An 18,753-nucleotide genomic window follows, 5' to 3' on the forward strand; every position below is an offset into this window, starting at 1 on the left:
TGACAGAAAAAATCCATCAAATGTAAGTGAAAAATAAATAACATGCAATGTGAAAGCAAATAACTTAAAATTGAGAATATAACTTAAATTCAAAATCCAAAAGAAAAAGTTTAACATAATACTCTTATGTCAAATTCCAACATTACATAAGTAAGAACCAACGTAACTTAAGTAAATAATTCAAAAGAAAGAGAAAATATAAGTCTATAACCCCATTCACAACAAAATTCTACTTTAATAACATCACTCGTTATATGCCAAGTTTGTTAATGACTCATTCTTTCCAATATTAAGAGGTGCAGTTTCGAAAATCAGAATAATAACATGGTTATGCTAAATGAATAAATAGAAAAACAAAAAAAAATACGAGCAATTACATGGAACCACAAGAAGCAAAGGTTGGGAATGAGAAGAAAGAAAATGAAAAATAAATAATATAAAAAGAAAAATACATTTTAAAAAATAAAAATAATTAAAAAGTAAAAATAAAAAATAAATTAAAATAATAGAAATAAAAAATAAATTAAAATAAAATAAACAAAAAAGAAAGAAACTAAAAAGTAACCCTGTAATTACAGGGTCTAATTACACCCAATTCTCAAGACGCCCCGAACCATGGCCTGGGCGAAACACGACATTCGCTGCCATAACAAGAGAAAGTGCTTCAATAATTGAAGGTTGATGAGAAAGTGCATCAACAAAATTGGAATGTTAGAGAGAAAGTGCTCCAACGATTGTGAAGGTTAAAGAGAAAGTGCTTCGACAATTGAAGGTTGGTGAGAAAGTGCTTCAACAAATTGGAATGTTGGCGAGAAAGTGGTCCAACAATTGAAGGTTGAAGCGAAAATGCTTCAACAATTGAAGGTTGGTGAGAAAGTGCATCAACAAGTTGCAATGTTGGAGAAAAAATGCTCCAACGATTGTGAAGGTTGGTGAGAAAGTGCATCAATAAATTGAAATGTTTGAGAGAAAGTGCTCTAATGATTGAAGGTTGAAGAAAAAGTGTTTCAACAATGGAATGTTGGAGAGAAAGTGCTCCAATGGTTGTGAAAATTGGAGAGAAAGTGCTATTGTGACGGTTGAAGAGCAAATGCTGACAAATTGGAAGATAGTGAGTGACGGTTGAAGAGAAAGTGCTTCAACAATTGATGGGCTGGAAACAAGTGCTTCAACAATTGGAAGATGGTGACAAGTGCATCAAGAATCAAATATACAATTTTGAATTACGGGAGAATATTGGAACTAATAATTAAAAATTGTAGGACAACAAAATTGATTAGGATTTATTTTAATCCATGTCTAGTTAGGATTTATAGTCAAATTAATATAGGAATAGGTTTTGAGTTAAAGTAGACTTCATACTATTATAAATAGGGTGCTACTAGCTATTTTTACAAGTGAAAACAAGAGAGAATAAGAAATATTGTAGAGATTTATAGAGTCTATTAATAAAATATTTTCCTTCAGCCTTCCGTATCAAATTACTTGTCATACTTACTAAAATTATACATCTAAATATACTTGCTATTCAACAAACCATCTAAATATACTTGCTATTCAACAAACCAAGATACAAGTAAGTAGGTTTTTTCCCATTTTACCCTTTGTATTAATAACAACATTGAAAATGGAGTAAAATAGTCAAAATGATATATTCTTATAGTAATGCTTTCTTAAGAATAAAATAGTCAAAATGCAATCCCTTATTAATGTTTTCTTAAGTAGCGTGTAAATAAAAAACGATAACTGTTTTGAGACCAGGGAAGTGAGCAACCAATTTGGCAATATCTAATAAGACGCAATGTTTCTAAACCATAACTTTCCCAAAACTAAATTATCAAGACAGTTGTGCTTTTAATGAGAGCTTCCTTGTATGGTTGAAATCTGTCTACTCAAAAAAGAAAAAAAAGTTATCTACACCCGATAAATCTTCCTTTCTTCTATAAATATAATTGGAACCTTTTATCAGCAATCTTGGCCTCGTAGTTGGGTTAATCAGATATCATCATTTAATAAATATTGGTTCTATATATGGAGCGTGGTGGAAAAAAGATGATTCTCAAACCAATCCGAATATCAAAGAACTTTAGTGAAGAAAAAGAAGCAATATTACTGAGTCCACCAACTCGAATGTTTCATGAGCCTAACTACAATGTTTACATTGTAGCTATTATGGGCTGGAAAGTACCAATCGAGGTTGATGCCATCAAAGCTGAAATACAACGCAAGTTGCTTAAACACCCACGCTTTTCCAGTTTGCAGGTAATTAACAAAAGTTTAGTTTGCAGAATAGTTGCCTTGCAAATAATCCGATTGTGTTTTTTACACTGTTAATTCATATTGTAAATCTTAAAGTAAACTTGTAGGAAAATTGATTCTGGTTTGTGCATTTAACATAAATAAGGTACTATTTCATTTGTTCCATTTTATGTGACACTATTACTATTTAAGATTCAAATGCGTTTTTTGTTCCCAAATTTTCTTATAAACACTTCTTTAATAGTTTAAATTGTTAATTATTGTGACTTACATTACTTTTTCTTTAGTTTCTAAATATTAAACAAGAACTTGACGATTCTTTGTTATTCACACCGAATATAAATTTGGCCCTCGTATAACGATTGTGTCACTTAAAGTAAAACGGAGTAAACTTTAAGCATATAAAAAAGTGCTTGAGTCATGTCAGGTGCATGATTGTATCTGATAAGGCAGAAGTTACTCTGCGACAATAAAAAATTGTTCCCTTGACAAAATCATTAAGTACTGACGAAGTCAATAACTAGCGTACAAGTTGCTTTAGCCATCTATCTACTATCATGTAGTTTTGGCACTTAATTCAGTGTCTAGCTTATATGTTATGACAACTTAAAATATATCAATGTTATTTAGTTTATTATATCAGGTCACGGGTTGAGGCCAAACAAACATCCTCTTGCAGAAATGTAAAGTAAGGCCTGACCCTTCCCTGAGAGCTTAATGCCCCATCTAATTATTGTTTGCAGTTGTTTTTCTAAATATATAGCCTGCTAGGACCGTAACATCTGTAATTATAAGGTTGGTGTATAAAATTTAATTTGAAGTTTCCAATTTGTGTTGAAACGTCAACAGGTAATGGACGAGAGTGACGGAAGAGGAAAAATGAGATGGGTTCCCACGACAGTGAACATAGATGATCATATCATAATGCCCCAAATCGCCGATGATAAAATGGATACTAACAAATTGGTTGAGGAGTATATATCAAACCTAAGCACAACAACTATTGACATGTCCAAACCTCTGTGGGATTTTCACACCCTTAACGTGAAAACCTCACATGCTGAGGCAACTTCAATTTTTCGTTGTCATCATTCTCTTGGGGATGGAGTTGCCCTCATGTCGCTCTTACTCTCTTGTTTTCGGTCAATTTCTGATCCTTCTTGTCTGCCGACACTCCCAGTTCCATCTTCTTCTAAGGGTGTCACGCCCCGAACCTGGGCCTAGACGTAACACGGCACCCGATGCCTGACTGTATGTGACCGAGCGAACCAACTGGCTGGCTGAATCAACATGTGATATCAAAAACATAACTGAATGTGGAAATAACTAAACACATGCTGATATACTAAAGGTCTGACTGAAATCATAATGCGGAAATACTTAGACAATCTGAAATATCTGAACGTAGCCAACATGGCTTAAACTAAAACAACTGCCAACAAGGCAAACATAATAAATATCTGACTGTCTGAACTGTGTCTATGAAGCCTCTAAGAGTACTGAATGATAGAGCTGTCTGTAAACTGAAATAACTGGATAGCTGACAACGGCCCGAAGGAATGTGGGGCTCACCAGTAGCTGATACGTGCACTCCTAGTTAGCTAAGTCGTCAACCTGTGTATCGTTACCTGCATCGCGAGATGCAGGCCCCCAAGCAATAAAAAGGGACATCAGTACATTTGAATTGTACTGCTATGTAAAGCAACTGAAGTAATAAAATACTGGAACTTAAACTGAAACTGAACTAAACAGGAAAGCAAGAAGCTGAAGTACTCCCTGTTCTGGATGAAGAATCACCTGTAAAACTGTAAATATAACTGTGGCCTGGGGCCCAAATAATGTGCACAAAAACTGTGGCCTCAGGCCCAAACAATACGTATGCATAAACTGTGGCCTAGGGCCCAAAAGTACAGATACAGGTGTTCAACATTAACAATTTACAAAACTGAGACTGGCTATAGCTGATAGCACGATAACTGTTTCTGATTATGGGACTCATGCCAATAACTGATTATACACTGACTGAGACTCATGTGATAACAATACATAAGTCTATAAAGATTACGTGTTGAGTTCATGATGTTCAAAGTGACAACCATGAACGAATTCTGTAACTGCAACCCTAGAAGATAATAATTCTATATCATATCATAAAACTAGAGCTAACTATATTCTGAGTCAAATTGCTAACAAGTATGAAGAATGTGGCGTAGGGAGGATCATGAACATTCCCTAACGTAGATAGTTAGCCTCACATACCTTAATTCCAGCCTTTGAGCGTAATATAATGTTCGTCAACCCTTTCAACTTTGATCTATATCAATACAAGTCAAAGGGATTCTATATTAGCAATAATATTCATGCTTTGGTCATCTAAGCATTTTATCAAACACTTAGTGGGCATGAAGCTCCACAGTCTCCATTAATGGTGATTTCTTCACCCAATTCCCATTCTATTACTCCTAGGTGATTCTACAATCTTAATTAGATGTAATTAACATCGTTCTTCATCACCCATATGAATACAACAATCCCAAGTCAACAATCCAAAAGCCCTAACATAGTTCATATAATTATCTTTATCAAACCCATTTACTATTCTCCCAAGAACTTATCAACACTTTAATCGTCATGAAACATCATAAAACTTACCTTAGTTATTGTAGGAATAAGCCTTGAGTTGAAATGCTTCACTTGAACAAAACCCTAGTTCCACCTTCCATGGAATTTCTTGACTTGAATGGATTTGATGTGTTTCTCACACTTAGTTTTGTGGATTGATGAAGTAGATCTTTAGTTTCACTTGGATTCTTGCATATGAAGTGTTTGGATGGCTCTAGAGAACCCTTGAGTCGTGGAGGAGAAATGGGAATGAAAAAAATGAGCTTGGGTCTCTTATTAACATCTTAAAATCTGACCCGTCGGGCAATTCTACGCCCATTTTTACGGACCGTCAAACTGTATGACGGACCGTCAAAATGGTCCGTAAAACTACCCAGCAAAATATGGGTTTCTGTGACCATTTTACGCTGGCCTGAGTCAATTTGACGGACCGTCAAATCGTTTGACGGACCGTCAAAATGGTCCGTAAAACTGCTCAGCAAAATTGAGTTTCTGTGACATTTTGACGGACCGTCAAAATGTTTTACGGCCGTCAAACTGTTCTACGGACCGTCAAATGGTCCGTCAAAATTTTCTGCTCGGAAAGTCTGTCGTATAATGGGCATAACTTTTTGCTCAGATGTCCGTTTGAGGCCCATAATATACCGTTGGAAAGATATTTCAAGGGGATACAACTTTCATCAAGGAAGTTTTCCCAAATTCCAAATTAATAGAGGGGTTATGGTCGTTGGAAGTAAGACCTTCCATAAACTCACTTGCAAACATGCCCCGTAGAGTGGCTTCCAACTTTTCTTTGCCCAAAGATATTTCTTATGACTTAATTGGTTTTCAAAACACTTCCTATAACCCTCATATTGGTTCCATTATATTATCATCTTATGAGTCAAACTTTCGTCCGAAGTTACGAGGTGTTACAATATCTCCCCCTTGGGATCATTCGTCCTCGAATGATAACCATTCGGGATTCTACAAAATTTTCGCCAGAGTTTCCCCTGTAATAAGGCACTACCAACCTGTCACAACAACCCATAATATCATTGCCTCACAGGGCTACATCACAATAGCATTATAAATTGGCCACACACGACCAAAAGCATGAAAAGAAAGCTTACATACCTCAAAATCTTGGTGCTTCATCATAAATCTCTTCTGCGGGCTGAAACAAGTGCGGGTACCTGGATTTCATATCCTCCTCGGCTTCCCATGTAGCTTCCTCAACTTTCTGACTCCTCCACAGGACTTTCACTGAGGCTACTTCCTTAGTTCTCAACTTGCGAACTTGACGATCAAGAATGGCTACGGGGATCTCCTCATAGGTGAGGCCATCCTTAACTGTTATAGTATTAGCAGGAACAACCAACGATGGGTCTCCTACACACTTCCTCAACATGGATACATGAAACACTGGGTGAACAGCAGCCAAATCTTGTGGCAACTCAAGTTCATAAGCTACTAGACCGACCTTTCGTAAAATTCTGTAAGGTCCAATATATCTGGGACTGAGCTTCCCTTTCTTGTCAAATCGTATAACACCCTTCATAGGTGAGACTTTAAGGAACACCCAATCATCGACTGAAAATTCTAAGTCCCTTCGCCTCACATCTGTGTAAGACTTCTGGCGACTCTGAGCAGTTTTCAAACGCTCCTGTATTAACTTGACTTTCTCCATAGCTTGATAAACCAAGTCTGGTCCTAACAACTCTGCTTCACCTACTTCGAACCAACCAATTGGTGATATGCACCTTCGCCCATACAGAGCTTCAAACGGTGCCATTCCAATGCTAGCATGATAACTGTTATTATAGGAAAACTCGATGAGAGGTAAATGGTCATCCCAATTACCCTTGAAATCTAGGACACATGCTCTCAACATGTCCTCAAGGGTCTGAATAGTGCGCTCTGCCTGGCCATCTGTTTGTGGATGGAAAGCTGTGCTGAGGTTCACCTTGGTACCCAATCCTTTCTGAAAGGATTTCCAGAAGTTCGCTGTGAACTGAGCACCACGATCTGAAATAATGGACACAGGTGTCCCATGCAATCTGACAATCTCAATAACATACATCTTGGCATAATCTTCTGCTGAATCTGTGGTCTTGACTGGCAAAAAGTACGCTGACATAGTAAGTCGGTCGACGATCACCCAAATAGAGTCATGTCTCCTAGCTGAACGAGGTAAACCTGATACAAAATCCATATTGATAATTTCCCATTTCCAGACAGGAATATCAATATTCTGAGCCAAGCCACCAGGCCTCTGGTGTTCAGCTTTCACTTGCTGACAATTCGGACACTTAGCTACAAAATCTGCTACATTCTTCTTCATATCATTCCACCAATAAATCTCTTTAAGATCATGGTACATCTTAGTGGAACCTGGGTGAATGGAATACTTGGAATTGTGAGCTTCTGACATGATTCACTCTCTGAGTCCATCTACATCTGGAACACATAATCTGCCTCGGTACCTCAAGGTACCCTCATCTCCCCCTTGTTCGAAAGCCGTCGTCTTATGCTTGTGAATCCCCTCTTTCAGCTGCAACAAGTAGGGATCGTTAAACTGTTTCTCCTTGACTTCCATGACTAAAGAGGAAAGACACCTATTCTGAACAACCACACCACCATCCTCGGAGTCCATAAGTCAAACTCCAAGATTGGCCAAATGGTGAACTTCCTTTGTCATATCTCTCTTATCTACGTCCACGTGGGCTAGACTTCCCATGGAACGCCGACTAAGAGCATCAGCTACAACATTCGCTTTCCCCGGATGATAAAGAATATCCACATCATAATTCTTAAGCAATTCGAGCCATCTTCTCTGCCTAAGATTCAACTCCCTTTGCTTGAAGATATACTGCAGGCTTTTATGATCTGTGAAAATATCAACATGCACTCCATACAAATAATGACGCCATATCTTTAGTGCAAAAATTACAGCTGCTAACTCTAAGTCATGAGTCGGATAATTCTTTTCGTGAACCTTGAGCTGACGAGATGCATAAGCTATAACCTTACCATGCTGCATTAAGGCACATCCGAGACCAACTCCCGAAGCGTCACAATAAACCACGAACCCTTCAGTTCCCTCTGGCAGCGTCAAAACTGGAGCAGAAGTCAATTTCTTCTTCAACTCTTCAAAGCTTCGCTCGCAAGCATCTGACCATTGGAATTTGACTTTCTTCTGAGTCAGCTTAGTCAGCGGAGCTGAGATAGAGGAACATCCCTCAACAAAACGCCTATAATAACCTGCCAGGCCCAAGAAACTTCTAATGTCTGATGCTGAGGTGGGTCTGGGCCAGTTCTTGACAGCGTCAATTTTCTGAAGGTCCACCTTAACACCTTCACCTGAAATTACATGGCCTAGGAAGGCCACTGATTTGAGCCAAAACTCGCACTTTGAGAATTTTGCATAAAGCTCACGATCCTTGAGAGTCTGCAACACTATTCTGAGATGATCTGCATGATCTGTCTCACTACGGGAATACACCAATATGTCATCAATAAACACAATGACGAATAAATAAAGATAAGGCTTGAATACTCTGTTCATAAGATCCATGAAAGTTGCTGGTGCATTCGTCAACCCAAACGACATGACAAGAAATTCAAAATGCCCATAACGGGTTCGGAAAGCGGTCTTCGGAATGTCAACTTCCTTAACCTTTAACTGATGGTAGCCTGATCTGAGGTCAATCTTGGAATAACACTGAGCACCCTGAAGTTGATAAAATAGGTCGTCTATTCTGGGAAGAGGATACTTATTTTTAATGGTGACCTTGTTCAACTGGCGGTAGTCTATACACATACACAAGGATCCATCCTTCTTTCGGACAAACAAGACCGGTGCACCCCAAGGTGAGACACTTGGCCTTATAAATCCCTTATCAAGAAGATCCTTCAACTGAACTTTTAACTCCTTTAACTCTACTGGGGCCATCCTATACGGTGGAATAGATATCGGCTTAGTGCCGGGAAGTAGGTCAATTCCAAAATCAATTTCCCTATCGAGAGGGACTCCGGGTAGGTCATCTGGAAAGACTTCTGGAAATTCACTGACAACTGGTACTGACTGAAGAGTTGGAGTCTGGGCATCTGCATCCCTGACTCGAACTAAGTGATAAATATACCCCTTGGAGATCATCTTTCTGGCTCTAAGGTAGGAAATAAATCTACCCCTAGGTTCTACTGAATTACCTTTCCATTCTATAAGTTCATCGGGAAAATCAAATGTCACAGTTTTGGTTCTACAACCCACAGAGGCATAACAGGACTCTAACCAATCCATACCCATAATTACGTCAAAATCTACCATCTCCAATTCTATTAAGTCTGCTATGGTGCTGCGATGATAGATTAACACTGGACAACCTCTATAGATATGCCTAGCTATAACTGATTCCCCAACCGGTGTGGATACTTCGAAAGGTTCTTGCAACTTTTCGGGTTCTATCCCAAATTTCTTAGCAATATACGGGGTTACATAAGATAGAGTGGATCCTGGGTCCATAAGAGCGAATACATCGAAGGTGAAGACTGTTAGCATACCTGTGACAATATCTCCACGAGCCTCTGTATCCTAGCGACCTGACAGTGCATACAGACGATTCTGACCACCGCCCGTATTACCGGGCTTTGCTGCTCCGCGCCCCTGCTGGGCTTGGAAATTTCGGGGAGTTGCTGAATTTGTGGACTGAGCTACATTATTGTTACCTCCGGTATTCCGTCTTGCGGATGGACAATCCCACAGAAAATGACCCGGCTGACCACACCCAAAACAACCATCCATGCCTAAACGGCATACTCCTGAATGTTTCTTACCACAAGTGTTGCAAGTAGGGTGTTGAAAACCACGGTTGGTCACGCTGGCCTGTGAATGTGAGCTTGCAGTTCTGAAGTTCCGGTCTTTCTGGTTAAACTTGGACCTTTGAAATAGAGCACTAGCTATTGAGGGAGTAGGTCTTGATGACCTATTCTTAAAAAACTGACGGTTGCCATCACCTTGAGATCCCCCATGACTGAAATTACCAGCAGACTTAGCCCTCTTACTAAACTCTCTATCTTTTTGCTTCTGTAGGGCTTCTTCTTCCTTCATTCTTGTCTCGTTACCTTGCACGAATGCCAGTATCTTAGAAATAGTCATCTTGTCGTTCTGAGCAGCTGTGTTGGCATCCCTGTGCAACTCGGGTTTAAGCCCAAGTATAAATCTCCTAACCACGGCTCTCATATTAGGAACCATGTGAGGAGCGTGTCTGGACAATAACACGAACTTGAGGTAATAGTCCTGAACAGTCATGTCCTTTTGCCTTAGATTCTCAAACTCTATAGCCTTGGCTTCTCTAACCTCAATTGGCATGAAGTGTTCAATAAAAGCGTCTGCAAATTCGTCCCAAGTAGCAGAAGGTGCATCCTCCCCTCGGGACTGTTCCCATGTCTCATACCAAATATGGGCCACATCTTGCAATTAGAAAGCCCCGAATTCTGCTGCCTCTGTATCAGTAGCATGCATCACACGAAATATTTTCTGGAGTCCATCAATGAAATTCTGGGGGTCTTCCTCCTTCTTTAACCCTGTGAACACTGGCGGCTTCATCCGCATAAACTCCTGAGTCCTAGAACTGTTTGACCCACTACTAGCGCCTGAGCTAGGGGCCATTTCCTATCGCTGGGCCTGATTTGCCAAAATTTGAGTGAGTAGCTGGATAGCTCCTCTAACATCTGCATCCGAAGTATTGGAAGGCGTAGCAGCGACATTAGCTGTGGTGGCTGCCTAGGCCTGAGTGCCCCCTTTTATTGCTGCGTCAACGGTAGCCCTCTGGCTAGTAGCCGTATTTTTCTTGTTTTACTTCCTTTTTGGATCCATTTCTGAAATACGTAATTCGCACGAGTTAGAAGAATTACTAAAAGCATTACTCTATCTGCACGAACTAGAGTATGAAAAAAGTGAAAGAAATCCTGAATGTCTTGGTGGTCAACTGTTTATATGTGTGGGGCCCTCACACATATAAAAGAGACCCCACTGGACACGGCTTCATAGACTCCCTAAGACACTTGAACCTGGGGCTCTGATACCAAGCTTTGTCACGCCCCGAACCTGGGCCTAGACATAACACGGCACCCGGTGCCTGACTGCATGTGACCGAGCGAACCAACTGGCTGGCTGAATCAACATGTGATATCAAAAACATAACTGAATGTGGAAATAACTAAACACATGCTGATATACTAAAGGTATGACTGAAATCATAATGCGGAAATACTTAGACAATCTGAAATATCTAAACGTAGCCAACATGGCTTAAACTAAAACAACTGCCAACAAGGCAAACATAATAAATATCTGACTGTCTGAACTGTGTCTATGAAGCCTCTAAGAGTACTGAATGATAGAGCTGTCTGTAAACTGAAATAACTGGATAGCTGACAACGCCCCGAAGGAATGTGGGGCTCACCAGTAGCTGATACGTGCACTCCTAGTTAGCTAAGTCGTCAACCTGTGTATCGTTACCTGCATCGCGAGATGCAGTCCCCCAAGCAATAAAAAGGGACATCAGTACATTTGAATTGTACTGCTATGTAAAGCAACTGAAGCAATAAAATACTGGAACTGAAACTGAACTAAACAGGAAAGCAAGAAGCTGAAGTACTCCCTGTTCTGGATGAAGAATCACCTGTAAAACTGTAAATATAACTGTGGCCTGGGGCCCAAATAATGTGCACAAAAACTGTGGCCTCTGGCCCAAGCAATACGTATGCATAAACTGTGGCCTAGGGCCCAAAAGTACAGATACAGGTGTTCAACATTAACAATTTACAAAACTGAGACTGGCTATAACTGATAGCACGATAACTATTTCTGATTATGGGACTCATGCCAATAACTGATTATACACTGACTGAGACTCATGTGATAACAATACATAAGTCTATAAAGATAACGTGTTGAGTTCATGATGTTCAAAGTGACAACCATGAACGAATTCTGTAACTGCAACCCTAGAAGATAACAATTCTATATCATATCATGAAACTAGAGCTAACTATATTCTGAGTCAAATTGCTAACAAGTATGAAGAATGTGGCGTAGGGAGGATCATGAACATTCCCTAACGTAGATAGTTAGCCTCACATACCTTAATTCCAGTCTTTGAGCGTAATACAATGTTCGTCAACCCTTTCAACTTTGATCTATATCAATACAAGTCAAAGGGATTCTATATTAGCAATAATATTCATGCTTTGGTCATCTAAGCATTTTATCAAACACTTAGTGGGCATGAAGCTCCACAGTCTCCATTAATGGTGATTTCTTCACCCAATTCCCATTCTATTACTCCTAGGTGATTCTACAATCTTAATTAGATGTAATTAACATCATTCTTCATCACCCATATGAATATAACAATCCCAAGTCAATAATCCAGAAGCCCTAGCATAGTTCATATAATTCTCTTTATCAAACTCATTTACTATTCTCCCAAGAACTTATCAACACTTTAATCGTCATGAAACATCATAAAACTTACCTTAGTTATTGTAGGAATAAGCCTTGAGTTGAAATGCTTCACTTGAACAAAACCCTAGTTCCACCTTCCATGGAATTTCTTGACTTGAATGGATTTGATGTGTTTCTCACACTTAGTTTTGTGGATTGATGAAGTAGATCTTTAGTTTCACTTGGATTCTTGCATATGAAGTGTTTGGATGGCTCTAGAGAACCCTTGAGTCGTGGAGGAGAAATGGGAATGAAAAAAATGAGCTTGGGTCTCTTATTAACATCTTAAAATCTGACCCATCGGGCAATTCTACGCCCATTTTTACGGACCGTCAAAATGGTCCGTAAAACTACCCAGCAAAATATGGGTTTCTGTGACCATTTTACGCTGGCCTGAGTCAATTTGACGGACCGTCAAAATGGTCCATAAAACTGCTCAGCAAAATTGAGTTTTTGTGACATTTTGACGGACCGTCAAAATGTTTTACGGCCGTCAAACTGTTCTACGGACCGTCAAATGGTCCGCCAAAATTTTCTGCTCGGACAGTCTGTCGTATAATGGGCATAACTTTTTGCATAGATGTCCGTTTGAGGCCCATAATATACCGTTGGAAAGCTATTTCAAGGGGCTACAACTTTCATCAAGGAAGTTTTCCTAAATTCCAAATTAATAGACGGGTTATGGTCGTTGGAAGTAAGACCTTCCATAAATTCACTTGCAAACATGCCCCGTAGAGTGGCTTCCAACTTTTCTTTGCCCAAAGACATTTCTTATGACTTAATTGGTTTTCAAAACACTTCCTATAACCCTCATATTGGGTCCATTATATTATCATCTTATGAGTCAAACTTTCGTCCGAAGTTACGAGGTGTTACAAAGGGCAAATCAAATTTGTCAACAAGCATTAGAGGAAATATTTCGTTGTTGATATGGCAGAACCTCATAAAGTTGTGGTTGCTCATCACACTTTTGTTCAATACAGTTGTGGATGTTTTGCTTATTACAGCGACAACACTCTTCTTGAAGGACTCTCAATCACCTTTCATGATTGCACATAAGTTCAATCGTCAAAGATTTGTCTATCGGACTGTTAGCTTTGACGACATTAAATTTGTTAGAAATGCAACAAAAGCGGTAAGTATATACTCCATTCCATCTCATTTTATGAATTCTAGTTTGACCGAACACAAAATTTAAGGAAGCAAGGAAGACTTTAAATCTTGTGATTTTAAAAGAAAGATGTATGTAATGTATCAAAATGCCCATTGAGTCTTGCGATCTATCTTTTGTTGATGAAATAAAAGGTCACGCCTCCTTAAGGTGTAAATTTCATATATATATATATATATATATATATAAGTCACACGATCTCAAATATGTCAGGTAGGATGTCAGATTTAAAAAGTTACTACTAAATATAAAAAATGTCATTCTTTTTTAACTAGACTAAAAAGGGAAATTAGACATTTAAATTGAAACAAATGGAGTATATATATATATATATATATATATATTTTAAATCTGAGGCTGAACAGCATATATATTAATCCATTTTCACTGATTTAATCTTTTCCTGTGATACTATATATAGTTTCTTTCGTGATGGCTTTTAATGTTCTCTCTATATTGACTGCTTAAACCAGGAAAGCACATCTGAACCACTACGGTTCTAGCACTAAATGCAGTAATGCTAAGTCATATTTTTAGCTTGTCGCGGTGGGCAATTATGATGGAAAATATCGTTTGTCATTTTTTGTATACGTACAGACAAAAAGAGATTTGAACTATATGCAATTTTAGAAACTTTAAGGTCCAGATGACATATTTATTCTCTTGCTGTTTTTCATTTTAGCCTCAACTCTCAAGTAGCATCCGCTTTTTTTGGTGTGCTCCCTACGTCCCAATTGGTGTGGCACAATCTGATTGGGTATGAAATTTTTATAAAATATATAACTTTTAAAACCTGCAATCTAAAATAAGATTTAGACATTTGTGTGAAATAAATCGTCTCATTAAGGTGTAAAGTTGAAATTTTAAAATTAAATTATTTTTAATATTGAAATGTGACATTTTTTTAAAACTAATAAAAAAATGTGACACATAAATTGGGTCGGAGTGAATATATATTTTTCGTGGGGTGCTCCAAGCCAAGGCAATAGTGCAATGCCAAGTTGACACATCAAGCCCCTGATAGCAAGTTATTGTGATGGAACCTTCCCCTAAAAACTGAGTTACTTAATACCATGTGATCAATGACCCACGTATTAAATATTAGTAGTAGTTTAGTACTAGGTAATAAACTGAGATAATATATGAGTGTACGTAGCTGACACATCCCACCCAATTGATGACTAAGGGGGTCCAAGATTGATCTTACTGTGACAGCTTAATCCCCATATATTGTTCCTAAACATAGGGCATTTTATGCCTCTCTAGCAGTAAGTAAATCTTTCACGAAAAATAAGAGTTTAACCTAAGATCCTAAATTTTTGCAGTGAATGTCATTAGATAGATGCAATTTCCATTGTAAAAATTTAGAGGACAAAAATGAAATTATGATTTTGGAATATTGTTCTGAAATTATGATTTTGGAATATTGTTCTGTAAGTTATGTGCATGACTGCCTTAATCTAGCTAGTAGTAGAATTTCCTGAAGAAACTGGATTTTGAGTGCATTTCTCTATTTCACCAGTTTATTCTAGTTTGAATTGTGAAAGTAACTTCGTTTCCCTATTTTGGCCTTTATTTCCGGGACCTAAGCCCCTTTTTGTATTCTTCTCTTGTAAATTTAGACGGTTAATGACGTTATACTGGGGATAACACAAACAGCTTTATCTCGTTATATCCACCAAAGATACGGTAATTAAGCTCCTTACTTGGCTCAATTTTAGAATTTTAGAAATATAATTTTATGTACAAAGTTTGATTTTCTGGACTTCATCTTTTACCAAAGCCTGCATGTTCAATTGCACACTCTAGCTTACCCCAATTAGATTTCATGATATCCTCTCTATTTTTCTCTTTTTGTCTAAATTTGCAACCCATATTTACATATTGTAAAGGGTAATATGCAGGGGCGGAGCCAGAACATTTGATAGGGGGTTCAAGAAAAAAGGACTGGATGAAAAAGGGTTAAAAAGTATTGTTACAGAGAATCAAACCCACAACCATGGGCTCAATAATAGGCACCTCAGCCGCTGGGTTGAGTTCTCCAATATGTTAAAGGGATGCAACATTAATATTTATAAATGAATCAAAAAATTAACATCATATATATACAGTGGCGGACCTAGCCTTATAGAAGGGGGTCCGAACCCCCTTCGGCGAAAAATTGCACTGTATATACAAGGTAAAAATTATTTTTTATGTATATATAGTAGACTTTGAACCCCCTTAACTTCTTCATTTATGACTTCTTTATATTTTTGAACCCCCTTGGCATAAATCCTGGCTCCGCCACTGTATATATAGTGTAATTTTCTGACGAAAGGGGTTCGATTGATACCCCTTGCACCCCTATAATCCCGCCCCTGATAATATGTATTTCATCCCAGTAAATAAGTAAACAGACATAATAGATAAATCGATGTATAAGGCAGATAAGGCAGCTGCCTTAGGCCTAACATTTTTGGGGGCCCCAATTTTTGGTAATGACTATAGTAGACTTCGAGGTTTATACGTAGTAGGTTACTTATTTATTTAAAAAAATATTAAGTAAGATAATTTTTTGATATTGATTGACGATTTGATGTGACCGTTTGAACTATGAAAGGAAAAACCTTCTGCCTTTAGGCCAATTACTCCCCCCTCGCCCCCCCCCCCCCCCCCCTCCCCTCTCTAAGTTTAATTATTGGTTAAGCTATAGCTTGTGTATAATGTTTAGTAAAATAGAAGAGCTGAAGAATGCTATCGAATCAAGATACTGGGCATTCTTTTGATTTTTCTTTCACGTCAAGTATTACAACAACTAAATTGAAGCAGCCAAAGGTTATATCATGATATTGAGTTTTCAACTTCTTAAATCTAAGCTTTATAATTTTTCATCTAAAATCTGTTATTTTAAATATTTTTTATTTTATAGATGTATTTTGTCTATAGTTATTTGTTAGAATTTAAATTTTATGAGTTGAAAAAAGTATTATTAGAGGAAACTGAGTAACACTTTACATCTCAAAAAACTAAAATAGTAGACTTCAAAATAAAACGATATTGAATTTTCTTCTAAAAGAAATTTTAGGCCTCAAATTAGTTTTGGCCTTAGGCTACAAATTTTCTTGAGCCGCCCCTATAAATCATGTTAGGGGAGAGTCAAGAGGGTACTTTTGCTATAGAACTAGTCTTTTTATTTTTAACTACGTAATTAAGGTTGAAAGTGTATATCTAATTTGTGATTGCATCTAACAATGTAAGATTAATGCAACCATGCTAGTCAAACTTTTTAATGTGTTTATTCCTAACATGACCGTAGAAGTTGAAGGCAAGAGGAAGTTTTCGCTAGAACGGATGAGATTCAGAGCCTCTGTTACAGTGAATTTGAGACCAGCTTTAGGAGTTCAAGTGAGTATTTCTTCATATACATGTTAAAAATGAAACCTTCTAAGATTGTCTATAGAGTTCACTTGATTGATGTAGAAATATTTTGCTTAAAGATTGATATATAATGTTGTTATTTCAATGTAAAAATATCAGATTACATGTTCCTAATTAATTAAGTTCACACGACATTAACTTCACATAATCAGATATATAATTATTTTTTATGAATTAAAAAATATATGTGGCAGGCTGTAGCTGAAATGGTTGAGAAGAATGCCACAGTGATACAAGGAAATTGTTTTGGCTTTGCAATGATTCCCTTAACTCTAGCTCAATTAGAGGATCCTCTCGATTATGTTCGCAAAGCTAAGATAGCAATGGATCGAAAGAAGCATTCTCTTGAGACTCGATGCACCTTTTATATTTTACAACTTATCCTCAAGTTCTTTGGCTCTCGGGTACTCCACTTTTATCTTACTCAATTTTTAACAAAGAGGAGATGTTTGATTCTTTATATTTTTTTCTATTTCCTTTATTAGTTGTCCTTGTAATCTAGAGCTAACTTCTTTTTTTTTTACTCCGGCATGCATAAAGGGTGCGACAAGACTTGCTGAAAGAGTTCTATCCCAAACAACGACTAATATTTTCAAACGTAGCCGGTCCGCTTGAAGAAGTATCTTTGTCAGGCCATCCATTGGCATTCCTTGCACCAACATGTTATGGACATCCCACTGTAAGTTTCTTTAATCAAATTGATTATCAATTATGCCGCAGTCATAAATTAGCTAGAGATTAGTTATATGAATCTTCTAAGGTCAAAATCACTAAATTCAAATGCATATTATAGGGGCTAATGATTCATGCGTGTAGTTACGCCAAGAAGTTAACATTTGCTATGGCAGTTGATGAAGAAATAATTCAGAATCCGAACCAACTTGGTGATGATTTTGTCGATTCATTTATCCTTATCAAAGAAGTCGCCCTCTCAAAATTGAGAACCAAGGTTGAGTAGGCCATTACACATTTGAAAGCTCCTCAATAAACTCGAAACCTGGTCTTTATGTGATGATCATTGACGAGTACATTTGTTATATGTACATTTATTGCTCAAAATATTATATTCGGTTACATAATATTGTCGCAACATCGTCATGAAGTAGAATTATTATCCCTGTGTGCCTATGTTATTGTCAACAATATAAGATACTTCCTAATAAGATCCAAGTTGTGTATACAAAGCTACATATGAGTCACACTAATGTACAACAGGTGAATTATTCCGCAAAAAGATTTTCAGGCAACAACCACTTATTACGTAGGAGATGCTTCCTCTCTCTTTGTTAATTCCCATCACTTTTATCTCTGGCCGTGATACAATTCTATTTGAAGTCTTTCAGTGAATGTAACATTCCTTATAATTAATCAAACGCATCGTACACAAGCAAATAATATAGTTTTAAAATAACAATTCTAAAATTTTGGAGCTAATCTACATTATTTAAGACATGACATTTAGTTGGAAAGTCTTGTCAATTGAATCGTGACTTCCGAATTATTCAATATAAAGATAGGATTGGAAGAAAATACAAGAAAACAAAAACTGGGATCTGACGTCTTAAATTTAATGCCAATTGTCGTTTCCGTTAATTTGCAAAGATTTTGATTCACTTGTTAGCAGAATCCACCGTTCGTTCCCTACCTTTGTCTCCTGAGGAAAGTGACAACAATTTCCCTCGACTGTCAGCATTAACTGTCAGCTATTTCTCGTCTACCTGTAAGCTATTTCAAAATAAGTGTCCACTTAATCCTTTTTATTTTGGTTTAAAATAAGTGTCTACTTACATAA

At 37.5% G+C, this 18,753-nt stretch overlaps 1 pseudogene; it reads left to right on the top strand.

Annotated features, from left to right (window-relative positions):
• Nucleotides 1-1,861: 1,861 nt before the first annotated feature.
• LOC132644369 (wax ester synthase/diacylglycerol acyltransferase 5-like) lies at nucleotides 1,862-18,245 on the top strand (annotated as a pseudogene).
• Nucleotides 18,246-18,753: the final 508 nt, after the last annotated feature.

Source organism: Lycium barbarum, chromosome 6 (assembly GCF_019175385.1).
Source record: "Lycium barbarum isolate Lr01 chromosome 6, ASM1917538v2, whole genome shotgun sequence".
Taxonomy (NCBI): domain Eukaryota; kingdom Viridiplantae; phylum Streptophyta; class Magnoliopsida; order Solanales; family Solanaceae; genus Lycium; species Lycium barbarum.